This window comes from Halichoerus grypus, chromosome 4, assembly GCF_964656455.1.
Source record: "Halichoerus grypus chromosome 4, mHalGry1.hap1.1, whole genome shotgun sequence".
NCBI classification, from domain to species: Eukaryota; Metazoa; Chordata; class Mammalia; order Carnivora; family Phocidae; genus Halichoerus; species Halichoerus grypus.
The window spans coordinates 58,192,563-58,219,764 of NC_135715.1; the positions used below are offsets into that span (position 1 = coordinate 58,192,563).

At 37.6% G+C, this 27,202-nt stretch overlaps 1 protein-coding gene across 3 annotated transcripts in view; it reads left to right on the forward strand.

The window, feature by feature from the left end:
- The first annotated feature begins 5,195 nt into the window (after nt 1-5,195).
- FNDC3A (fibronectin type III domain containing 3A) overlaps nt 5,196-27,202 on the forward strand; it is a 156,813-nt gene continuing 134,806 nt past the window's right edge. For 2 of the 3 annotated variants that reach the window (XM_078070384.1, XM_078070386.1), the window contains exon 1: nt 5,196-5,481. The gene's annotated coding sequence lies outside the window, so the exon portion shown is untranslated. Of the gene's footprint in view, nt 5,482-5,697; nt 6,175-27,202 lie in introns of those variants that run through there. The other variant, XM_078070385.1, reaches the window with a different exon arrangement.

Sequence of the window (27,202 nt, forward strand, 5' to 3'; positions counted from 1 at the left end):
TTTTATTCAAGCCAAAGTTTAAGAACTACTTCTCTGGAACAGAGTTCTTCCTTAGTGTGGCAAGTCACTCAAATGGATCTTTTTTATTTTGAAAAGAAAGCTAAAGCTTCCAAGGCTATTCTGGATAAAAATGAGGACAGAAAACAAAGAGCCAAATTGCCCTGAATAATAATAAATTAACAAGAATTTGGGAATTGTCTTCAGGTAGCTTTAAAGGGAGCTTTAAAGGGAGGTGGCTTTAAAGCGTCCCAGAAATTTAGAAAAATGTGGAGAAGATTCTTGTTAGAGGGAAGATCCATAGCAACATAGTAACAGGGTGGGGTTTGAGGAGAATGATGGCCAGTGAGAAATTCCCTCTAGTGGGAATGGCCAATGATCAATGTCAAGTGGCTTCCTATTTTGTGCCATGCTTCCTTTGCTCTTAGGGAAGGAACTGTTCCATCCATGGAGTAAAGCATGGCTGGAAAGGAAAGTGAGGAACGGAGACTGCAACAGAATCAAGAATTTGGTGCAAGACTGACTGTGGCCAAGTTCCTTCCCGTTTATCTTAGGAAATATTGAGGAAGGTTCTGGACTTCCCTTACCTCACCAGGTCACAATTAGCCAGGACAACTAATGATATAGCTATCATTTATTTACTGGGCATCAGACATATACCAGGCATTTTCCATGCATTATGCCATTTAATCCTGCAAAGTAGGCATTTTATCCTCATTTTACAGGTGAAGACATGACTCAGAGAATAACGTGCCCAAGATTAATCAACCAGTCAGTAGTAGAGCTGAGATTTGAGCCCAGATTTACCTGAGTGCCCCCACAACACACACATTTTATACCACACTCCTTCTCAGAGACAAAGGGTGAAAAAGCTTCTGACTGCTTTAACTGGTCTACCTCCCGATCAATCGTTTTCACCTCCCTCTCCTCTAATGGATGTATACCACTTCTCCATCTGAAAAGAAGAGCAGTGGCAGTAGTGTTTTCTCTGGCTCTGGCCAGAGTTAGAACCCCCAATGTTGCTCAGAGAATTCAGTCAGCGCAACCCTTCCACCTGGATCTGCTCTCCCATCTCTCTTCCTCACCAAACTTTTTCCCCAAACTTCTTAAAAGACAAGTTTCCACTTGCTCTTTGACTTCTCTATCTCCTCCTTTCTCTTCAACCCACTGTATCTTGTCAAGTGCAGTGACGGGTCTGAGATTTTATGCTCCTTACAAGCTAATAATTTAGCCTGCTACAGTTTCTTGGATGCTAGCAGAAGACCTGCGTCTTCTGGGTCAGAAGACTATATTACATACCACACAGCAAGTAGCACCAGCTTCACGTTCATGGTATCTCCTTTGTCTCCCAGCTTTCACCTCGGGGCAACGTGGCGTGGCCCAGGGGATGCTATATATGCAATGGGTCTGCATCACAGCTGAGGAACACCAAGTTTAGAACTCCCCCCAATCTTTTATAATGGGCTGCAAACAAAGCTGTTCAAACTTCACCACAAAAGGAGACATTAACATGCTGGATGGTATAAAAAAAAAAAAAAAGTGCCCTCTATTGCAGTAGGAGACACTATTTCTACCTTCCAAGGCTGTCTGTTATACAAACATCCTGGAAAAGACAGATAATCTAGAACAAAAGTTGCTAGTGCCTCTGCTCATGAGACATACAGAAATATGACAGTTCTATGGAGAACTGTCTCCCAACATATTCTTGAATCTCTTCCCATTAATCATACAGAAGATTGCTGTCTTAAAAGTGCTCAGTAATCTCCTTCCTAATTGTATGATTCAACAACCTTCTAGAATCCTAGAAGGGACTTCCAAGAACAAATTCAATCATTTAAGAAGTATTTAGGGGGACCTACTACATGCCAGGCACTGTGTAAGCAAAAATAGGCACAGTCCTTCTCTTCTTTGAGAGAACAATGGAAATATACCTAGTATTCACATATACCAAAATGTTGCAAGTTATGGTGTCATAGAGGGAAAGGTATACCCATTGTAGGAGAGCTGACATCAAGGGGTCTTGAACTCCTCTGGGAAGTCAGAAATGTTTTTCCTTACTCCCATGAGTAAGAGATAAGATGGTTACAAGGGAGAAGACAGGAATGTGCAGAGAGCCTGTGGCTGCTGGAATCACAGCACATTTGAGAAACTAAAAGGAGGTCAGGAAATTTTCTATACAGGAAGCAAGGGGAGAGTGGTAGGAGATGACACTGGAAAAGGCAAGACCCCACGGAGTCTGGTAGGCCACCTTAAGAATTCTAGTCATATCTTACAATAATAAGCTGTTTAAGAGTTTTATATGGAAGTGCCATAGTCTTACTTGTTTTTAGAAAGATCATTTTGGCTGCAGGGGCACCTGGGTAGCTCATCAGTTAAGTGTCCAACTCTGGTCTGGATTTTGGCTCAGGTCATGATCTCAGGGTTGTGGAATTGAGCCCGTCAGGCTCTGTGCTGGGTGTGAAGCCTGCTTAGGATTCTCTCTCTCCCTCTCCCTCTGCCCCTCCCCCATTCTCTCTCTCTCTCTCTGCCTAAGAAAATAATAATAAAATAACAAATAAAGATCATTTGGGCTGTAAAGAGGAAAATGAATGAAAGGGCTTAGATTTATGCAGTGAGGCCAGATTGGATTGGTGGCAATTGGTAAAAAGTGGACCAGTTTGAGAGCTTTGGAAGATAAAATTGCCAGGACTTGATGCTACAATGAATATGGAAAATAACAGTGAAGGAGATATCAGGGATGACTATTACATGTTTGATTTGAACAACTGGATAGATGAGGAGAAAGGAAAATAAGAAGAGTTTATGAACTCAGTTGGACTAAACTTTGTAGCTGTGAGACATTAAGTAAACATGTTGGTATCAGATTTGAAATTTAGGGGAAGGGTCTGGGCTAGAGACACCTATGTGGAAATTATCAACATATAGATAACTAAAGCCATTGGTGTGGATAATGATGTTTAGGCCAAGAGATTATAATGAAAACAAAAAAGAACCTAAGCTGAATTGTGAGGCAGTCCTATATTTAATAGCTAAGGAGAGGAGAAGGAAACTGCAAAGGAATTAGAGACACAGTACTCAGAAGTGTAGGAAAAAAAGCCAAGAGCATAGGGCCAAACAAGAAGTAATATTCAAATAAATAATTGGTCAAAGTGCTGAGTATTGTTGAGAGTTTAAGAAAGATGATTGAAAATGACCCTTATTTTATTGAGAAGAAAAATGAAGTACTGAGAAGTGACTTGTTCAAAGCTGACGTAAATTCTTGTCCCTTTCTGAATTCCCAGAGATACTGGTGCTTGTGTTAGGGTTATTTATGTGTATGATTCATTCTCTCCACAGGACATAAATTCCCCAGTCCTCACTTGACTCAACCTTCCAGCATTGCATATTGTTGACTACAATCTTTACATCTACTTCAGTGATATTCTGGAATTATGTCTTAGTCTCCTTTGAAATAGCTGTTCCTCTTTGTTGTGCCTATACATGTAGGAATGCCCAGGATACTTTTTAAAAATACAGTTTTTAAAAAATGCCATTTCCTGCTCCCTCTCCCCCACTCAGGCAAAATCTTGAGGGGTAGATTACAAGATTCTAGCTTTTTAAAAAACTCCCAAGTAGGAAGCTTTGGAAATTACTAGCTTAGAGTTAGGTTTGGAAACCACTAGCTTAGTCTCAGACCAACAGAGCTAGGGTAGCAATATGGAGAAGCCACCCAACTTGCCCACACTCTGATAAATACTCATATTTTAAAACAATATACAGTTATGCTTCAGTTATTCAGAGATCAGCTTTCCAGCAATTTTGTCTGGAAGAGGACCAAAACTGGAAGTTAAGGAAAGAAAACACCTCTCATAGGGAAAGAACTTTTGATAGTGAACAGCAAAAAAAATATCGCAAAATACCACTTGATATAGAGTCACTGTCCTATTTACTGATGGGAAGAAAAGGATTCTCTCGTTAGCTGGCTGTGGCTATAAACATCTGATCAATCATCACCTGGAGCCAGAGAAATGCCATCAAGAAAAAAGAGTAAAAAATAAACAGTAGAGTAGAAAGGATAAGAGGAAGGCTCAGAGTGGATAAAGAGACAGATGAGGAGATGAGAAGCAGTGACAGATTATTAGAAAAGGTGATGAGAACATTCCAAAGAGAAAAAAAGAGATCACCAAAGTAGGGATTCTATATACCTCAGCAATCCCCTGGGACTTCAGCATATGGCCAAGGTATCACGTTTGATGGTCAATCATGGACAAAGACTTTCATTAACCATTGTACTCTTTAAGAATGTAGGAGTAAGTAGATTTTAAGAGGATTTCTGTAGAAGGGTTAAAATAAAAATACTGCTATTTTAAAACGCAGCACAATTAATAAAGTGAAATAAAGCCAGAACAGGGAGCCTGGTTACATTCATCACTGTTTTTGAAGGGACAGTTACTGGGGTCGGACTCTCCGTCCCAAGGACTACCCCCTTCCCAAGACCTTCAGTGGAATCTGCAAAAGTAAGCAGCCCTGGCCAGCCCTCGGGAATTATTGCAGCGCCCCCAATTGCTGGAGGTTTAAAGGAATCTCTGCTCCGTTCACTTGTAAGCTTCGTGCTGTTTGTTGTACAAATTAAGGTAATGGGTTTTCATGCGATTTGGCTGGGAAACAGACCAGGAAACTAACCCCCACGTTTTCAACTGAAGTAATTATCTAAATATTTTTGCTTGCCGTAGAGATCCGGGGCTCTAAGTGTTTAGGATGGAAAATATCCAACCCACTTCGCTTGGCTTCCTATTCCTTGGGGGAGTGTCTTTAAAAGCACCTGCCGGCGTTAAGTTCTTGTGCTTTCAGAAAGAGGCTGACCCCGGCGCGTCTCAGAGGGAGCCTTTTACAATTTGGACTGAGAATTGCGTGAGTGGCTCTAGGAACGTCAATTAACTCCACATTTCCCTAGTGTCGCTCGCAGGCTGGCCGCGCCAGATGCTCAGTCGAAGCTGGCGCAGCCAGGCCTCAGGACAGAGCCTGCAGCCCCGGGAGGGCGGTGGGCGCCCTGGGAGCGGTAAGGGGGCGCTCGGACGCCCAGCGCCAAGGACTCGGCGGGCGACTCGCGCTCCCGGGGAAGACCCGCGGGGCAGCAGGCTCGGGCGCGGGGCGGGAACGCGGGGTCCGGGCCGGCCGGGGGCGCCGTCGGCGAGGCTCGCGCAGCCGCACTGGGCGCGCTGACTCCGGGCTCCTCCTCCCGGCTCCGTAGTAAGCATGGCGGCGGCGGCGTTCGTGGTCCCTCGGGTGAAACAGAAAGCGGGAGCTACGCGGAGAGGGAGCGAAGAGCGGGGCTGAGGCGGCGCCGTCACTGCCGGAAAACCACCCCACCAGTCAGTGCGCCGGCGGCCGCAGCGGCCCCGAGAGCTGGCTCTGCCGTTGAGGTAGAGCGAGAACGATCAGGAACCCGAAGAAGAGGCGCCAGGGTAGCCGCCTTCCTCCGCCTCAGAGCGGCGTGACTCGGAGGTGAGAGCGCGGGCGCTCCCTTCGGGAAAGGCGGGGGAGACCGAGCTGTCCCACTCCCGTCCCGGAGCAGGCGCCACGGAAACCGTTAGGCTGGGTCTGAGGGGCCGGGGCGCCGAGCGGGGCTCGGGCCCGTCGAGGGGCCCGGCCCACCCCGTTCTGTGGGCGCGCTGTGGGCAAGGAAGGGGGGGAGTGGGGCCGGGCACAGGACCCGTCAACTTGTCGGCCACCTGCCGGGCCCGAGTCTCGCCCGGAGGCGCTTGTGGGGGCGCGACCGCGGCCCCGCCACCAGCCCGAGGAGGCGGCGCGGGGGGCGCGGGCGGCCTTCCCTCCGCCCCCCGGCCGGCGGTGAGCGGCGCGGCTCGCGGAGGCTTGGGGGTCGAGTGCGGAGCCCGCCGGAGAAGATCGCCGAGCGGCCGCCGCCGCGCCTTGGGCTTCGGCCGCCGGGCAGCCGCCGAACTTGAACGCTTTTTCTGAAGAGAGTTTCCCCCGTTCATCTTGGGGTTAAAACCTCGAAAACCCGCCCTTGTGTGTTTGATCCTGTTTGGCTGGTGCCAGTACCTGGCCGTTCCTCTACCCGGCTGAGTTAACCACCTGTTCAGTCAGGAGGTTGACTCGAGGCTGCAGTCCTCGCCCTGTTAAACAACCTGGATCTTTGAACTTTTGACACGGCTGTGGAGGGACGCCATGCGTTAGGTAAAGGAAAATGAACAAATAATTTTGTCATACAGTCTGGAGCACAACGGTGGCTGTTGTAATTAAAGTAGTCGTTGATCGTTCCTTTATCAAACTGTTAGCGTTTAAAGCCTTGGGATATTTTTGCGGGGGGGAGGGGGTGTGTAATGGTTACTGGGGTGCCAGGGATCGTGAATTAGAGATTTTCTTTTGTGAAATTTTATGTAAGTTTCTTTGCACACCTTTGTGTCTGAGCATCTTCCAACTAAGAATAATAAGCTTATAAGGTTTTTTTTCTTTTTGCAGTATAATCCTCATATGTGTTCAGTATGGACTTTTAAAACCGAGCAACATAATTATTTCTTACTGTGCTCTCTGTTTTTAGTTCCTGAAACCAAAGTTGGAGTGTTTTTCTGTATTATAAGAATGAAATAACTAAAGTTGAACTGTTACTATACTATTTTACCACCGTGCTATTACCAGCACCAGTGCTAAACATATGCCACTCAGGGGTTGGAGCCATATGTTAGGCAGCAACTAATTGAGATTTGTGGCTAAGGTCTTGTATTTGGATAAATATTTAGTTTTTGTGTATTTGCTAAATCTGTAATTCTTGCCATCGTGTAAGTTTTGTTTAAATCACCTAAAAATATCCCAGAGGAATGACTCCTCTGCCTTTTTGGTGTTTTCTTGGTTGAACTGATTTATCTCAAGTAATGAGATAAAGTGCCTATTGGGACAGATGGTGGGCTTAACAGAGAACAGTGATAAAAAGGATTTTTAACACATCTTTTATAACATAGAACCTAAAATTTGCTTTCAGCTTTTTGGCTCACTGGTAATTCTTGTCATCACTAATAATACTAGTTAGTGGGAAGAAAGGATGATTTAACAGGAAGAAAACTCATTAAAATTTTTGTAAATAACATTCGATTTAAAAATTTTAGCACTGTCCCGGTAAGTTTTACTGTTTTTTTCTTTTTCTTCATAGATCATCTCTCAGTTTTCTTATGTAGGTTGACAGAAATTTTTTTATCCCAGGCTGGTTGACTTTAGCCACCTGTATGCTTTGGAATTATCTCCCTCTTTTTCCTTTTTGTCTCGCCTTTCAAAACCTCAAAATCATTGAATGTTTAGGGAATATAAACATTCTGGTTAACTCTGGCCTCAGTCAGATGTAATTATAAAGGCAGTTTGCTTCTCCCAAATTAATGATATGCATTTAAAAAAACTGATGTTAGGATTATCATTTGGTGTCATCTGTGTCATCACTTCCCCTCATCATGTGAGTAATTGAGAGCTGATTCATTTTACCATGGATTTAATAATTACTTTTTAGTTGTAAAATTTCTAGAGTATAATATTAAACATATTTTATTACTAATTAAGAAAACGGTTTCCCTCTTCTCTGACCAGCCAGGGATAGGTCAGGACTGAGAGACTATAAAACCCAGGACAAAAAGAAGGAATATATGATTAATATTCTCATTGTCTTTTGTAGCTTTACTTAGGTAAAGAGCACTTAATTTATAATATGCAGTATTTTTAAACTCATGGGTAATATGTATGATTGTTTTAAAACATTTGTGTTTTTTATGTTCATACATGGAAGTCTTGTGCACCTTATATTTTGCTTATATTTTTATAAGAAGAATTTGATGAAGTACTAAAAAATTTTTTTTATATTCTTGGTACATTTTTGTATGAAAATGAGTCTAGGTGTTATCTTTGAGAGTGATGTAGGGATAGGTACATGATTTCCAATTTTATTAGCCGGGTAATCAAATGATAGATGATTTTTTTTCTCACTATCTTTAGCATACTTCAAATAAATTTAGAATGTTGAAAATCTAAAGAGTTAGAATGCAGTGTATGTCTATCCCGTTGAATCTTTTAGTCCTTCAGTTATCACATTGCAAAAAAAAAGGCCCTTATGGCTATCAATGTCTAGAGCTGCTTGTTAAAAGGAAATTAATGGCCAATAGGGTTGAAAGGCAAATTTTGTTTTTTTAACTTATATTTTAAGGTTTTATAATTTTCTTAATATTTTGATCTCATTTCAAAGTATTATTCAGTGATCTCTTAATCTCTTGATCCTTATCTCTCTATCCTTCCACTATTACAGTTTTGTTTGTCTTTCACATACACTCTCTTAAGTTTGCAATGTAACTTACCGTCTTCCATCAAGTTACTTTGTGGGTGTTATCTTTTGATATTTCCAATCACTTATCACCCATTACCAGTCCTCAAGTTATTTTTTCTCCAAGATAGAGAGGTACACTTGGGAGATGACATGTGCTCAGAGGATGATGAGCTATTATTAAAGCAGTGTGATATCTTTCCTTCCTTCAAGTTGTTTAGAAAATAGTTGTGGGTACTAGACTAAGCACACACAAAATCATTAGCAAAAATATGATGTTATTAAATTGTGTGGCAAGAACTGTAATTTGAAAGAAAGTGAGGCCACTGAGGGCTGGAAGACCATGGAAGGCATTTGGAAGAAGTCAAACTTGAAGCTTGGGAAGGACTTAGCAAAAGGAAAGACATTCCAAAAAAGATTGACATCCAGGACTGAAGTAGGAGCAGGGAGACCGGTCTGAGAGCATCCAAGGATAAGTATTAAGAGGAAAAAAGAAGGTTGCCTACGGATTTTGGCTAAGCCCCAGGGCATGATCAAAAGGAATAGGCAGGGCTGGAGAAGATAATTTGGCTGTGTCATTATGAACTCATCATTGAAAGAACTACATGTCTACTTTGACATATTAATAGCTTAAGCTTTATGTGTAAGGGATAGCTGTATATATCTTATATGTGTTTGTTTATTACAGCTTAGATCAGGAATCGGCAAAACTTTTTCTATAGAGTGCCAGATAGTAAATATTTTAGGTTTTGCAGTTTACTTGCGGTCTCTCCTGAGTATTCTTTTTTGTTTATTTTTTAAATAATTTTTTATAAATATAAGAATCATTCTTAACTCCAGGGCCCAACAAAAACAAGCTCGCTGTGGGCTGGATTTGGCCAGTGGACCTAGTTTGCTGACTCCTGGCTAATAATTGGGCTAGGTAATTGTCCTTACATCACATAAAGTGAGATGCCTTATATCATTTGTCTACATGTTTGTTTGGTGCATTTTGTTAGGACTATCATTTATATTTGTTCCCTATGTTATAGTAAAAATAAAGAAAATATGCAGAAATAACTATTATTGTAATTGTTATTTTGTGGACAAACTTCTAACAACAGCCTAGACTAGGTCTCAGAACTAGGAAGTGAAAGAAGAAAAACCTTTGAGCCAGGCCTTAGAGCAGGAAAAATAGTTACATCATGGCTTGATTTAAAATTTGTATAAGGTTAAGTATTATCCACTGCCTGTTCTGGTTTTACATATTTTAAACTGCAAACTGGCATTTTATAAACTTTGGCCAGGGTACCGGTGGCTTATAAGTGATAATAGGGACCTGATGGTAGGAAACCTTGTCTTTAAAAGTAGTCTAGGATGAGTTAGTGAAGAGATAAACAGTTAAGACACCTCTCAATAACTCCAAGAAGAGTCACTGTGTTACAGAATAGTCTAATAATTGATATTTACATTGATGAGCTTGAGTCATCAGGAAAAGGTTGTGTCATGTGCAGATTAAGGCAAAGAAGACCTAGAAATCTCTTTTAAAATATTTCCATTAAGGGATGCCTGGGTGGCTCAGTCAGTTAAGTGTCTATCTTCGGCTCAGGTCATGATCCCAGGGTCCTGGGATCGAGTCCCACATCGAGCTCCCTGCTCAACGGGGAGTTGGCTTGTCCCTCTCCCTTTGACCCTCCCTCCACTTGTGCTCTCTCTCTCAAATAAATAAATAAATAAAATCTTAAAAAATTTTTTTAAAAAATAAAATGTTTCCATTAAGACTATTTAAAGATAAGTTATGGTGATTTAAAGGATAAGTATCAGTTACTTTGAAATTTCATTCACATGAAATAGCTCTTTGAATTTTCTAATTTAAAAATGTGTATTTCTAAAGCAGTTGTTTCCTTCACATTGTGTTTCATGTACCATTACCAAGTGAATAGTGGTACCTCAGGTTATGGTTGCATGAATGAATTGGCTAGGGTTACTCTGTCATCAAGAGTAATGACATCGGGGCGCCTGAGTGGCTCAGTTGGTTAAGCGTCTGCCTTCGGCTCAGGTCATGATCCCGGGGTCCTGGGATCGAGCCCCGCGTTGGGCTGCCTGCTCAGCGGAGAGCCTGCTTCTCCCTCTCCCTCTGCCTGCCACTTTGCCTATCTGTGCTCTCTCTCTCTCTGTCAAATAAATAAATAAAATCTTTTTTAAAAAAATTAAAGAGTAATGACATCATTTTGTCATCAGGAGAGCAAGAATATGGCACAACATTTTTTGATTTGAAGGCATTAGTAAATACGTTCTGTATATGAAGGATAGTATTAAGTGCTGGAAAAAGTAAAAATGAATAAGATGGAGAGCTGCCTAGATAACATCAGTGTGGTTTTTTTCCCCTTTTAAAAACATTAAAACCAACCAAACAAAACTTAAGCTAATTTTTGTAATTTATTTATATTAATATTTTTCATACTTTGTAAATGTATATACTGTCTTACACTGTAAGACTTTTGAACTAAATTTCAGCCACCGTGAATTGCTACCTAATAAAAATTTGGCTTTTTAAATTTTGCTTTAAAGAGAAATTAACAGTTTACTCTCCGACCTCCCTTTTGCCAGTGCATGAAACAGCTGGATCATTCCAGCTGTTTTGTTTTTTAGGAGATTAAGTTCCATGGATCTTAGTTCCAACTTTACCCTTATTAGCCATATGATCTCAGATTAGTTTTTTTCCATCTTAAATTCCCAGTCATTAAAATTGAGAATAATACCTATCCTGTTTTCCCCACAGAAATATTGTGAGTACCCAAAGAGATGTTGGAAACCATGAAAACAAAGTACCAAATAAGAGCTTACATTAATACTGCTATAATTGGAAGCAATTGGAAGTTTGGGTTTTTGGGGGGTTTTTTGTTTGTTTTTGTTTGTTTGTTTGTTTTAGTAAGACCAGAAATCATGAATTCAAGTTTTATCCTTCAAAGTTCTGCAAATGTGCTTCCAATAAACATTTAGTTTACACAAAAGTTTTAACTGCTTTTTGGCAAACAATGCATGTAAAATTTTTCTTTCTGTTCTTATTAATCTTTCATTGTGGTCATATCCAATGCCTCTGTTCTTTTTGCAAGGGAATACTGATCTTATATTCCAAGCATCTTCAGCTAGTCTTTTCCAGAGTGGGATAAAAATATGCAAAAGTGAATTCCTTAAGGTTTTCTTTTTTTTCAAGTGGAAGACTATCCCTGTATGTATAGTAATAAGATCCACTTGTTGAACTCTCATTGGTGTTTAGTCCCTGTACTTGGTAATTTTTTAAATCCTATGCAGACATGCCAGATATGTGGTAGTACTTTTATTTTACAGATGAAACTGTTACTTCTGATTGACTTTCATATCTCTCTTCCTTTCTCACTTTTTGAGATCTCTTATGTGCTTAGTTAGAAATAAAAAGTAAATTTGATGTGTACTTTGAAATAAACCCTGATATAAAAGTTACCTAAGTTTAATAAATTAAATTTTATTAATCAGCCTCTATCACAAATATCTGATAGATATTTTCTGTTTTCCTTCTTCAGAATCCACATCTCAATATATATTTGAACAGAATAAGTTAGAAAATTTAGGTGATTTATTATTCAGTTCCCCAGTGAGAAAAAAAATCTTCCTACTTTGGGGGTTCTAAACAGGTGTTCAAGTGCATTTTAAAGTACAGTTAAGACTTCTCTTTAAAAAGTAATGATGTGCTTTCTTTTGCAGAAATAGATGTTATGTAAAACAACTACTTTTAAGATTGAACTTGAAGGAGTCGTCATTTACGTCAGAATCAGTTTTTCTTAAGATTTGCTTACATGTTTAAAATGAAAATATTTATAATATGTGATTTCATTATGTTTTCATTTTCTGGATTTTTTTGGTTTGCTTAAGACAGGCATTCTCAGTTTGCAATTTTGTTCTTAAGGCTTGATTTTTTTTCCATGTCATATTTTCATTTGCAATATATACTCTTTTCTTACACTTTAGTTAATAGTTTTTTGCATGTTGGGACCAGCTATTTCCAGTACTTGAGATCAGTAAGTGCATCATTATTCCTCAAATGCCACTGTATGCTAGCAATTATATTTTTTATAAAGACTTATTTATTTATTTTAGGGGGGCGGGACAGAGGGAGAGAGGATCCAAGCAGACTCCACACTGAGTGCTGAACCTGACATGGGACTCCATCTCAGGATCCTGAGACCATGACCTGAGCCGAAGCCAAGAGTCAGACGCTTAACTGACTATGCTACCCAGGCGCCCCTGCAATTGTATTTTTTTAATCTATTACTTGAACCTTGCTAAAATTGGCCTAATGTGTGTGGTAGAGTAGCCTTTGGAGAAAATGTAGGGGCAGTTTCCCTCTAAGCCATCTTTCAGGCTGCTTCCAGGCTAATATTTTCAAAAACATGAGTTTTATTCATATCATTGCTCAATTTTAGATATTAAAATCATACCACAATTCTGCTGCATCAGTTATAATGTCTTTGGTCTCTGTTTCAAAGTATATAGTCTGTTGATATCCTGTGACTATATCTATTCCCAATTTTGTATTAGAAAGCATATGTTTTACATTAGGTAGATAGAGGTTTATTTGTTGGCTTCCTCCCTTATTGGTTGTGTATAAACATGCACATATTGCTTTACCTCTATGGGCCTTTGTTTCTTCACTTAAAGAGGGGTAATAATAGGATCTATCTTTTAGAATTGGCTGTTATAAGGATTAAGAGAGCCCATTTAACATGGCAAGTAAACTGCTTGCCATAGAATATTTATATCTAGAACTTTGACAGGTCTAATCACTGTCACCTAGATAACCTATTCTTCTTTTCACCATTCACCATTTTCACCATTTATTCATCTATCATTTGTTAATTCTTTAAACGTCCTACATACTTAAAATATGAACGTCACAAAGATGAATGTTGTACTCCCTTCCCTCTAGTAATTCACAAACTAGGATGAGAGGTAAAGACATATAAACAAATGCATATTTAAAGATAATTAAGGGTAAATAAAATAACCTCTTCTCTTGCCTTTTTTTCACTTGTGTGAATCCTTCCTGTCATTTAGTACTGAACTGCCATGTTTCTGTAATACCCTCAATATCATGATTGTGTACATATACCATAGCATATATATTTCTTGTCTGTCTCAACTATTAGATTATAAAATTCTTGAGTTGGAACAGTACTGCTGTAGTTGGAAATTTTTTTTTTCTATAAAGGAGCAGATAGTAAATATTTTAAGATATGTGGCTGTATGAACTGTTACAACTACTTAGCTGTGTTGTAGGAGCATTAAAACAGCCATAGATAAGTTATAAACATTGCGTATGACTGTGTTCCAATAAAACTTTACAAAAACAGGCAGGAGGCCGGATTTGGCTCACAGGCCTTAGTTTGGTGCCCCCTGCCATGCTTCATACCCTATGCCTGGCAAATATAAGGCACTTAGTAAATAATAAATTAACATATATTAAATACTTTCTATGTTCTGACTGCTGTTAAAACAACTTTATGTGTATCAGTTTACTTAATCCTTAAAACAACCCTCTGAGGTAGATAATATTGTCATCATTTTAAAAATGAGGAAACTGGAGTAGAAAGAAGTTAAATAACATACCACACAACTAGTTAGTGATTTGGGGGTTTGAACCCAGGCACCTGACTCCAGAGCCTCAGCTTTTAATCATACCACTTCCAATGTTTTGAATCCCAGGAGTATAATATTGATTCAGTATTAGGAAACATATTGACATAATTCACTATATTTACAGATGAAAGAATAAAACTGTATGATTATCTCTTTGATGCTAAAAATATTATTTTCTATAATTCAGTTGTCCCTAATAACTATTAACAAGAAATAACCTAGTAAAGGGTCTCTATCAGAAGGCTGTATTAAATGTCATAGTGAAATATTAGAAGCACTTCCGTAAAAAGATAGGAACAGAACATTTGCCCTAAAGTATCAGCCAATGCATTAAGAAGCAAGAAAAATAACCTCTAAATAAGGGGTGTGTGGGGGATGAGGTGAGATATATCACTGTTAGTATTTGTAGTTGATATGATTACCTACTTAGAAAATACAAGATAGTCAACACAAAATGATTTGAGTCACAAAGAGATTTCAGTAAACCAGCTGGCTATAACTTAGAATATTCATTAGCTTTCTTATACACCAGCAGTAGCCAACTATGAAAAATGAAAAAGTAGAAGCTAAAATTATAAAATACTTAAGAACCTTCTGAAATATGCAACAGCTATATAAAGAAAACTATAAGAAGATCTGAATGGATGGAGAGCATACTATATTCCTGAGTGTGACAACTTAATACCATAAAAATGGCAGTTCTCACCAAATGAGAAAATAGTGTAATCCTAATTAGATTATGGTAGGATTTTAAAATGGAATTTGACAAACTGATATTTCAAGTTTTGAGAAGGTGAAATATATAAGAATGGCCAAGTAAATTTCAAAAAGAAGCTTAACAGTGAGCATACCTATCAAAAATCAAAACATACTATAAAATTACAGTTATTTAAAAAATAAGAATTTGGAGTAGGAATGAGCATGTTGATCATAGGAACAGAATACAGAATTCAGGAGGAACTCCATGGATACAGGAGAATTTCTTGTGTGATAAACTGGTAATGGAAGAGCTACTCTATAAATAGTGTGGGACAATTGGCTATCCAGTTGAGGTAAAGATAATTAGGTACCCACTTCATGGCACTATCAAAACTAAAATCTAGATGGACTAAATATAAGTAAATAAAGTGGCAAAAGTTTTAGAAGTGAATTTTTAAAAACATTTTGGAGTAGAGCAAGCCTTTCTCCTGTCAAGGAGACATCAAACTTAGATGCCATTAAAAAAGGCAAGCAACTGAATTGCCAAATAACAGATTTGACATGTAATAGACAAAGCTAATATTCAAAGTATACAAGGTGTGCTCTCAAATCAGTATGGAAAAAAAAAAAAACCTGGTAGAAAATAAAGAATTTAAGTAGGAAATTCATAGAATTAGAAATACAGATAGCCTATAAAGTTTTGAAGAGTTACTCAACCATGCCAGTATTTTGAGAAATTCAAATGAAAACATCAATATGATTTTTTAAAAAACCTTTGTAATAAAATTAACAAAACTGGACAACCTTAATATTACAAGTAAAATTGGAAAGTATACATTTATAAACCATTGAACAAAGTATAAATAGCCTCATCTTTTTGAGGAGAAAAGTTCAGCAGTATCTATCAACTTTAGAAGTGCATACTTCTGAAGAGAAGTATTTCTGTATAGAGATACTATCATAAGTTCATATAGAATATTACATGGTTATTTCTTGCAGAGGGGGAAATGTATGGAGAAAAATGGAAGCAGTTTCATTGTTGAGCATTAGAATAGTTCAGTTATGGAATGCCCTTGCAGTAGAATATTAGGCAGCCTGGAAAAGAATGAAATAGATAACAAATATACTTCTTTAAAAAAATATTACGGTATTTCACATGAAAAAGAAAGATACTGACTAATACATGTCATTTGCTTTATGTAACAACCAAAAAACGTAGAAAACCTTATATATACCTGGGTAAGTGCAGAGAACAAGTCTGAAAGGGTACCTTCCACAGCGGATAGCTGTAGAAATGGAAGTTGGATTTAGGGACAGGAGGAAGAATTAAAAATGATGACTATACATATGTTCTTAAGTATAAAATGTATAACTTTTGTGATGTAACAAAAATAATAAAACATAAGAGGGTTTGGATTTGGCAATTATGATTAGTCCTTGTTAGAGCCATATCTTCTTGATTATGTCTCTTTCTTCTGTGTAATTTTTAATAACACCTCCCTTCACTCACAAGCTTCCCATTTGGTGTCTAAAGTCATTGGTGCAGGTGGTGCCTGGGTGGCTCAGTCGTTAAGCGTCTGCCTTCGGCTCAGGTTATGATCCCAGGGTCCTGGGATCGAGCCCCGCATCGGGCTCCCCGCTCCGCGGGAAGCCTGCTTCTCCCTCTCCCACTCCCCCTGCTTGTGTTCTCTCTCTTGCTGTGTCTCTCTCTGTCAAAATAAATAAACAAAATCTTTAAAAAATAAATAAATAAAAAAAATAAAGTCATTGGTGCATTTAAAACTAGCACTTTCAGTATAGCATTGGGTCAGAAACTGTTACCATAGGTTAAAGAAGCAAGAATTGGAGATTAGTGATTCTCAACCTTTATAACCATACCTGCAAAACAAGACAATTTTAGTGTACTTTATTTTCTGAATATCTATTATAAAAGCAATTTTTTCAAATGTAAAATTACAGTTTTCAAGTCTCATTTGTCTAGATATTTTTATTTCTCACCCCGTTTCAATATTAGAACCTAATATCTTAAGAAAGTTATTGGTAAATTCTAGGATTGATGTCATCAGCTTGAGCTAAATAAAGGTAGACTAAAAAGAAGGAAAATTTTTGTAAAAAATAAGATGAAGGAAGATGAGCGTGTTTAGAGGCAGTAATATTTAACTCAGGCTTAATAGTAGATTTATAAACAAAGAATCTGGTTATCTCAGAAAGGGCAGTGTTAAAACACTGGGTTCTACAGACAGATCTTTCTTATAGGAAATACAGAAATGTTTCTTGATTTTCTTGTGATGTCTTATGATAAAATTTTCTATTTAGAAGGAAACACGTTAAATATGGTGAAGTTATGGTGAAGCTACTTCAGTAGCTTTTACAGGGGAATGCAAACCCTTCTGTTGTGAACCTAGATGCCAAGGTGTTAATTTTGGTCAGAAAATATTCAGAAACTACAGGTTTTAGTCTTCAAAGTCATTCTGATACCTGTAACCAAGAATTTGAAATTCTAAAAAAGCAAAGTGACTATAATATATAAGCTAGCACATTTTAAAAGGGCAATAAAGTATTTGTAGATGAAAATAGAATTGTCGCAGATGTAATTACCTTGGGCTCTAAAGGTAACCCAAGTGCTCTGAAAACATCAGCTAGAACTGTAAAATAGGATTTAAGACAATGGCACTTTTTTTTTTTTTTTAAATATGCTTTTTTTTTTTTTTTTTAAAGATTTTATTTATTTATTTGAGAGAGAGAGAGAATGAGAGACAGAGAGCATGAGAAGGAGGAGGGTCAGAGGGAGAAGCAGACTCCCTGCCAAGCAGGGAGCCCGATGCGGGACTCGATCCCGGGACTCCAGGATCATGACCTGAGCCGAAGGCAGTCGCTTAACCAACTGAGCCACCCAGGCGCCCCTAAGACAATGGCACTTAAAAAAAAATTGTTGGCCTTAATTATGTGTACACTCTCTGTCCTTTAACAGATTGGGGTTGATTTCTTAGGAGCAACTCCTGCTCTCAGTTCCCATAGTTTCCTGACTGGATATATCTTTTTGATGTCTTTTTCATCAGGATTGCCTTTGAAGTCTGTTTTAACCAGATTTTCATGTTAGTATTAAGGTGTGATTTCATAGTGGAAGGATGGGGGCTATATCTCCTGACTGCCTAATTAAATTAAGTTATACTTAGTGTGTCTGGCATTGGCGAGTGATGATAATGGCTCTCAACTCCTTCTTTTTTTAAACCTCTGTTCATTTATGTGGGATAAAAGACTGAGACCCACCCATCCTACCCATTCTACTTCTTCTACCTTTCCAGTGGACAAGGAATTAGAAAATAAGATAAGTTATAGTAAATTTATTGCTAATGATCTGTATAGTCACTTACCTTATAAGGAAATATATTTTATATATAAGATATGTATTTGCTTTTATTAGGTTAAACCATATGAAATCATGCTATTTTAATATTTTTTACCTTAGAAATGACAATTTCATATGGTTTAACATATTATTGAATTATGCCATATAAACACTGCCCTATGTATAAAAATAAGTTATTGCACTTAGCATGAAAAATATGTTGTAAGTTACTTAGATAACATAAATTCATAAATAGCAGGTCAGTGGTAAAATGTTAATATATAAGCCAAATTGGAAGGTTTATAAATACACCTACTTAAAGAACAAGGTTAAAGTTATAAGCCGAAAATATCATTAATGTATATATGCATCATTGTACACTATTGGGTTAATCAACCTTCAACAAAAACTAAATTGAGTATGGGAATAATAAAGCTAAACATATAGTAATTTATAAATAAAATCTGTTGGACTTGAGAACCATGACCGATTGAAGACACTGCAAAAACGAGGGCAATTGAAAAGAGCACTGATGATAGATAAACAGATAATGAAGTATCCTTCTGCAAATTGTGGGAATCCTAACTGTATTGCATGGCAGCTGAATGTCTTAGTAGTGAATTAGAGGCCCAAGTAATCTTTTGAAATGTATTAATTTTACTTTATACATTCTATTAACAAATTTTATTAACAAATAAGAGCTAACTGGAGGTTGCTAGTAAGTAACACTTAGTCTTACACAGAAATAAAAGCTAAAAAATTGTGTCATTTGCCCAAAATATCTGTAAAAAGAATATTGATTTTTCTTTTAGTTCAGGACGTATCAAGAGCACACTGCCATTGGTGAACCCTGGACCATACTTTTAAAAAATCATGCTTTTAAAGCATGGTCATTTGGTTTCTATTTGTAATAAATTCATTCACCTTTCTAGTGTCCATTGGGTACATTAAAAATTAAGAGTGGTGTGGAGCACCTGGGTGGTTCAGTCAGTTAAGCGTCCAACTCTTGGTTTCGGCTCAGGTCATGATCGCAGGGTTGTGAGATGGAGCCCCACGTCAGGCCCTGAGCTGGATGTGGAGCCTGCTTGGAATCTTGGAATCTTCTCTCTGCCTCTCCCTTTGCCCCTCTCCCTCCCTCAAGTGCATGCGTGAGCTCTCTCAAAAAAAAAAAATTGAAGAGTAGTGAATTTGTAATGATGTACTATATGTTGGCTAATTGGATTTAAATTTAAAAAAAAAAGTAGTGAATTTAGTTCCCTGTCAAAAGTGAAAGGGACTGGAGGCGCCTGGGTGGCTCATAAACTTCTGCCTTTGGCTCAGGTCATGATCCCAGAGTCCTGGGGCTGCATCAGGCTCTCTGCTCCCCAGGAAGGCTGCTTCTCCCTCTTCCACTCCCCCTGCTTGTGTTCCCTGTCTCGCTGTCTCTCTCTCTCTCAAATAAATAAATAAAATCTTAAAAAAAAAAAAAAAAATGAAAGGTACTGAGTTTACTCTTCTGCCTGAAACAACTTAAAAAACTAGAAAAAAAATGAAAGAGTGGCACTGAAGATGTTAGATATCGGGCCGTGTAAGGGGGAAAACAACTGTCCTTTATGTCTTAATGAAAGTTCACATTAAGACATAGAAATTTAGGTGAACCAAAGTTAAATTTAACTAATAACCTATTTTTAAGAGTCATTTTTCTGGAGTACAGTTAACATCAGTGTGGTTGAAAGAATTAGTCTTGGGAAAAATACAAAATAATCTAATATCTCATTGTTAAATAAAATCTGTGAAATATTTGTTTTAAGTTTCAGATAAGAAATGACAGGATGATTTCACAGAGTGATTCCCATGATTTTCATCTTAGGAAATTCCACTGCAGGTGACTTAAAGTGCTTTTTTTTTAATCTAAGGTAGTCAAGTTTAAAAAATTTTTTTAAAATCCAAAAATTAAAAAGAAATGAAAGAGGTCTAATTTGGAAAAATACATGAATACATGTTAGGATATTAGTTCGTTAGATGAATATTAATTTGGATAAAGTCCAAGTTCAAGCAAAATTTATTGAAATTTCCTAAAAGGTCATTGAGATGGTCGATAAGCCAAATATGACTGTAGTTGCCTAGGGCTTTTCAAGCTGTTTATTTTTAAATTGAAATTTTGATGAAAGTGGTGTAACCATATTCATATTACAAAAATATTGGGGAAATAGAGGAAAAAATTACTGTAATTACGTCATCTTAATACAGTTACTACTATAATATTTTTACTTAATGTTTTTTCATATGTATACTTTTTTTTCCCAAAGGGTTCTTTTTTAAAAAATATTTTATTTGTCAGAGAAAGAGAGAGAGAGCATAAGCAGGGGGAATGGCAGGGAGAGGGAGAAGCAGGCTCCCCGCCAAGTGGGGAGCCCGATGCAGGACTCAATCCCAGGTTCCCTGGGATCATGACCTGAGCTGAAGGCAGATGCTTAACCTACTGAGCCACCCAGGCATCCCATCATATGTATACTTTCAAGTACTCCCAAATTCTGGATTTAAATGTGATACTAAAACTCTTTGGAGTGTATAATAGATTTTAGATATGGACTTAGAATCCTATAATTTAAAGTTTCATTGATTTAGACAAAAGACCAGAAAAATACATTGGATTTTTTTTTAATCTAAATGTACATATTTTTCCTGTGGATCCCTCACTTACACTATGGCTATAATCCAAGTATGATCCTGCTGTGCATTTTCCCATATGCTTTTTAAACAATTAGAGCTGAAGTTTTAAACCCTAGATGTAGCTCATTATGTCTAGGCTATTGCCTAACAGCAACATCCTTAGAATAAAACAAATTTAAATAGAATGGGTGGATGTGAATGAGGAGTTTGAGTAAGAAAACCTGGCAGAATATTTGAGTAAAGAAACTAATATAGATTCAGAATTATGGTAGTGACTGAGTAAGAAAGTACAGTACTGTATCTAAATCTAATAGTGTTATGGACTGAAGACTGAAGCCCTAATCCCCAATGTGATCATGTTTGGAGGTGGGCCTTTGGGAGTTGTTGAGGTTTATGAAGTCATGAGGGTAGAGCCCCCATTATGGATTAGTGCACTTATAAGAAGAGGAAGAGACCGGAACTTTCTCTGTCTTGGCCATGTGGAGATACAGCAAGAAGGTAGCCATCTGCTGGCCAGGAAGAGGGCCTTCACCAAGAACCCGGTCATGCTGGCACCCCGGTCTTGGACTTACCATCCTCCAGAACTGTGAAGAATAAATGTATATTGTTTGTTCTAGCAGTCCAAACTGATGGAGGCTGTATTAATAAGTGAGGTCCTACTGTAGTATCTAAAAATGTGGAAGTAGCTTTGGAACTGGGTAATGGGTAGAGGCTGGAAAAGTGTTGAAGTGCATGCTGGAAAAAGCCAAGATTACTTTTAAGGGATTGCTAATGGCAACAGGTGAGAGCTCAGAAAGAAATGAAGAGAAATGGAGAGAAAACGTCCATCTTCTTAAAGAATACATAAATAATCATGAACAGAAAATTGGTAGAAATATGGATGATAAAGGCCATTCTGATGAGGTCTCAGATGGGAGGAACATTGTTATTGGACAGTGGAAAAAAGGTGATCCTTTTTATAAAAGAGCAAAAAAATTGGCTGAGTTGTGTTCATGTTTTAATGTTTTATGGAAGGTAAAACTTGAAAGTGATAAAAGTGAATATTTAGCTGAGGATGTTTCTAAAGCAAAGTGTTGAAGGAGTAGCTTGGTTCCTTCTCACTGCTTATAATAAAATGTGAGAGGAGAGAAATGAAATGAAGGATTTGTTAAGCAAAAAGGGACCAGAATTTAAAGACTTGGAAAATGTTCAGTCTATCCAGACTGTAAAAAATGAGAAAGCATACTCTGAAGAGAATACCAAGAGTATGTTTGACTAGCCAGTTGATAAGGCTTTTAGTGTGGGTGTGAACCATGTACCTAATCAGCATCTCAACAGAAGCCAGGAAGAGAGATGGAATTATACCAGTGAAACAATGCTAGCTGGGACTAAATGAAACAAAATGGAAGGGAATGAAGGCAGGCTGTGAACATGTGTTCTCCCTTCAGGAAAAGGGAAGAAGGACCCCAAAGGTGACTCCTGTCATCAGGACTGCTACTCCCAACACAGGTCCAGAGTGTAGAGGGCAGAGGGTCAGGGCTGCCTCACCTCAGTTTCAAAGGATGGGACCTCTGTTCAGTAGAGCCACATGGGCAGGGCTCCACCAAGCTGGAGGAATGTCTGTCTGTGGGCATGATGCCACCCCCTCATTGGGTCTGGAGGGCAGAGCATGAAACCAAAGAGATTGTTAAGATTGCCTTAAGAAATTCGCCTTGCTAGGTTTTGGACTTGCTTGGGATATGTTACCCCTTTCTTCCTTTTGGAATGGAATATACTGTGCCTGTCTCACCATTGTATTTTGGAAACACACTGTATTTTGGAAGCATGTAACTTACCTGGTTCTACAGGTTTGCAGCTGGAGAGGAATTTGCTTCGGATGAATCTTATTTGGATGAGATTTTAAAGTTTATGTTGAAACCAGTTAAGACTTTTGTGACTGTTGGGTTGGAATGAATGTATTTTGCATGCAAGAAAGACATGGATTTTGGTGGGCCAGGGGCAGAATGTTTGGACTCAGTGTTTGTATCCTTCCAAAATTCATGTTGAAGCCCTACCCCCCCAAATGTGATGGCATTAAGAGGTGGGGCCTTCGGGGAGTAATTAGGCTTAGATGAGGTCATGAGGGAAGAACCCCCATGATGGGGTTAGTGCCCTTATAATTTAAGAAGAGTAAGAGAGACGCAAACTCCCTCTGTCTTGGCCATGAGAAGATACAGCAAGAAGGCAGCTCTTGGCACCCAGATCTTGGGCTTCCCAGCCTCAAGAACTGTGAGAAATAAATGTCTGTTGGTTAAGGCACCCAGTGTATGATATTTTGTAGCAGTCAGAGCTAAGTTTGCAAATATTTTTTCCCATTCCATAGGTTGCAGTTTCACTCCATTGAATGTGTACTCTGATGCACTGAAGTTTTCAAGTTTGATGTAGTGCCATATGTCTATTTTTGCTTTTGTGGTCTTTAAAGGCTTTAGGTGTCATATCTAAGAAATCATTGCCAAGTCCAATCTTTTCCCCTGTTTTCTTGGAGCGTTATAGTTTTGGGTCTTATACTTAGTGTTTAATCCATTTTGAGTTAATTTTTGTATATGGTAAAAGAATCCAAGTTCATTCTTTTGCATGTGGATATGCAGTTTTCCTATTCACCATTTGTTAAACAGACTGTCCTTTCTTCATTAAATGGTGTTGGCACCCTTGTTGAAGATCATTTGACTAGACATGTGAAAGTTTATTTCTGGGCTCTCTATTCTTTTCCATTGGTGTATCTGTCTGTTGTTATGCCAATACCACAGTTTTGATTACTGTTGCTTTGTAATATGTTTTAAAATCAGGAAGTTTGAGTCTTCTAACTTTGTTCTTTTTCAAAATTGTTTTAGCTATTTGGAATCCCTTGAGATTCAGTAGGAATTTTAGAATGAATTTTTCTATTTCTGCAAAAAAAAAAAAAAAGCCATTGAGATTTTTATAGGGATTGCTTTGGGAAGTCTCAAATTCTTTTTTTTTTTTTTAAAGATTTTATTTATTTTGACAGAGGGAGAACACAGTGAGAGAGGGAGCACAAGCAGAGGGAGTGGGAGAGGGAGAAGCAGGCTCTCTGCTGAGCAGGGAGCCCAATGTGGGACTCGATCCCAGGACCCTGGGATCATAACCTGAGCCAAAGGCAGAAGCTTAACGACTGAGCCACCCAGGCGCCCCGGGAAGTCTTGAATTCTTAACAGTATTAAATCTTCTAATCTATGAACACAGGATCTTTCCATTTATTTGTATCTTTTTAAAGTTCTATTAGCAAATTTTTATAGTTTTCAGTATACGAATCTTCCACTTTGGGGGTTAAATTTATTCCTTAGTATTTTATTCTTTTTGATGCTACTTTAAATGGAATTATTTTCTTAATTTCTTTTTTTAGATTGTTCATTGTTAATATATAGAAATGCAACTGATTTTTCTGTGTTCATTTCCTACCATGCACTTTTACTGAATTTACTAGTTCTAACAGCTTTTTAATGGACTCTTTAGGTTTTTCTACATACGAGATCATGTCATGTGTGAACAGAGATGGTTTTACTTTTTCCTTTCCGATTTGGATACCTTTTATTTGTTTTTCATGCCTAATGGCTCTGACTAGGATTTTCAGTACTATGTCCAGTACTGTGAATGGATATGGTTAGAGTCAGCATCCTTGCTTTGTTCCCAGTCTTAGAGGAAAAGCTGATAGTCTTTTACCACAGAGCACGATGTTATTAGCTGTGGGCTTTTCATCTATGGCCTTTATTATGTTGAGGTAGTTTCCTTCTGTTCCTAGTTTGAGTGTTTTCATCATCAAAGGATGTTGGATCTTGTCAAATGTTTTTTTGCATCAATTGAGATGACCATGTGGTCGTGTTAACTTTTAAAAATAATTTTCTTTTTTTTTTTTATTTAAAGATTTTTATTTATTTATTTGAGAGAGAGAATGAGACAGAGAGAGCATGAGAGGGTCAGAGGGAGAAGCAGACTCCCTGCCGAGCAGGGAGCCCGATGCGGGACTCGATCCCGGGACTCCAGGATCATGACCTGAGCCGAAGGCAGTCGCTTAACCAACTGAGCCACCCAGGCGCCCCTTAAAAATAATTTTCTTGAAGTAGACACAGAGAAGTATGTATATATCAATATACAGCTCAATTCATAATGGTATTTTCACATAATTATGTGGTAAGAGTGGTAATTATCACGTAACAGCCCCCCAAGTCAAGACATAGAACTGTACCAGCACCCCAGAAACTGCCTTCATGCCTGTCCAAGTTCCCATCCTTCAAAGACAATCACCTATCCTGACTTTTAACACCATAGATTGGTTTTTATTCTGTTTTGAACTTTCTATAAATAAAGTTGTGCTGTATGTATTTTGTCTGTTTTTCACTCACATTGTATTTGTGAAATTTATTTGTGTTGTTTCATGTTCACTAGGTCATTAATTTTCATTGCTGTATAGTAGTCCAGTGGATGAATTAGATAAAATTTACCATTTACTGTCCAGGGACATTTAAGTTGTTTACAGTTTAGGGGCTAGTAAAGAGTAGTGCTGCTATATACACCTTCATGTACTTTTTTTGGTGCATATGTGCATGCATTTTTTTTTTTGGTAGACTAGGAGTCTAATAACTGAATCATAACTGGGTCATGGAATATTTATATGTTCAACTTTGGTAAATAATATCAAAGTAGTTTCCAAAGTGATTTTATGAATTTCCACTCTCATTCCATTTGAGTGTGCCAGTTGCCCATAGCCTCCTTGATACTTAATATTGTCAGTCTTTTTTATTTTTATACTCCTAAGGAGTATATGAAGACATTTCATTATGATTTTTAAGTAGCTTTTTCCTAGTAGTTAATGAATTTGAGAATCTTTTCATATGTTTATTGATCTCTTGAATTTCCACTTTTGTGAAGAGCTTATTCAAGTCTCTTGGCATTTTTCTGTTGTTTTTTTTTTTAAATCAATTTGTAGGAGGCCTGTATAAATGTGAACTATGTGCTGTTTTTCAGTTATGTATTGAAAATAGCTTCTTTCAGTCTATGGCTTGCCTTTTCATTTTTCTTAAAGATACTAATGAATAGTAGTTCTTAATTTTAATGAAGTTCAGTATTCATTTTTCTTTATGACTTAAGAAATATAATCTGTACCCTGTCTAAAAACTCTTTCTCTCATGGTTATGAAGATATTCTTGTGTATTATCTTTTAGAAACTTTTTTGTTTTACCTTTTACATTCAGATCTGCATTCTACCTGGTGTTAATTTTTTGTAATATTGTCTAATTTGACACTAATTAAAATTTCAGACTTAAAAGTTACAAGAGTAGTATAGAGATATTTAGCTTTTCTTCACCCAGATTTCCCAAATGTTATTAAAATGTTATTTTGTTATATTATTGCTATACAAATAATTAAATATTGATATGTAGATTTTAGATATAAATAGTGATATGATGGAACCATCTTGTATACAAAAGTTGATTGTTAAAAATCAGGAATTTGGGGGCACCTGGGTGGCTCAGTCGTTAAGCTTCTGCCTTTGGCTCAGGTCATGATCCCAGGGATCAAGCCCTGCAGTGGGCTCCCTGTTCCACAGGAAGCCTGCTTCTCCCTCTCCCACTCCCCCTGCTTGTGCTTCCTCTCTCGCTATGTCTCTGTCAAATAAGTAAATAAAATCTTTAAAAAAAAAAAATCAGGAATTTTCAGGTCAGTTTTTAAACCATGATAGCTTGAAATGAGCCATGGGGGGGTATTATTATTCCATGAAAATTTGCAAATCCCCTCTTTTGCATATATATCAAATATTACAGTATTAAAAACAAAATAGATGCATAACTTAAAACAAGTGGGTGTTTGTAGTCACAAGATGAGAATGTAGGAAGTAGAAATAACAGAATTAGAAGAAATTGGTTGAAAGGAAAAGCTGACAGTGTTCTCTACACAGGAGTAGAGGAATTTTTAGGTTTCTAAATGCATCATTTCAGTTGCATGGCTGTAGTTTCTAATTTGCAAGCTTAAATAAAACCTTTGCATATAGTGTGATGGATATATCCATGCAAGAAAGCAATTCATAAATAAACTTCTGATGTGTTAGAGCTTTGAAAAGAATAAAATTAGAGGTAATGCCTTAAGTGGGATGATAATGTTAAAGCATAGCATGTGGCTTCAGATCCAGTTTATAATAATACTGTTCTTGGAATTAACTAGAGGTTCAGAAGAAATTTGTGTTTGTATTTGTAAGCTTCCAGTTCACCTCTTGAAACCAAATTATGGTTGTATCTTCATTACTTTCTAAAATTCAAGTAATAATGGTGGTTGCAGTTTTAGCTAAAGACCTTATGTAAAATATTACAAACAATATAATGACAAAATAAGAAGTACTCAATGGTTGTTATTTTTTTTTTAATTTACTAATTTTACAAAGTGAATTATCTGTAAACGTTCTCTGGTTACTCCTCTTAGCTTCCCTAAATGTTTCTTTGATATGCAAGAGGGAAAATAATGCGTTGACTCTTTCCTGTCTTACAACTTTTTACATATTCACAGAGTGAAATTATTTACTCACTGAT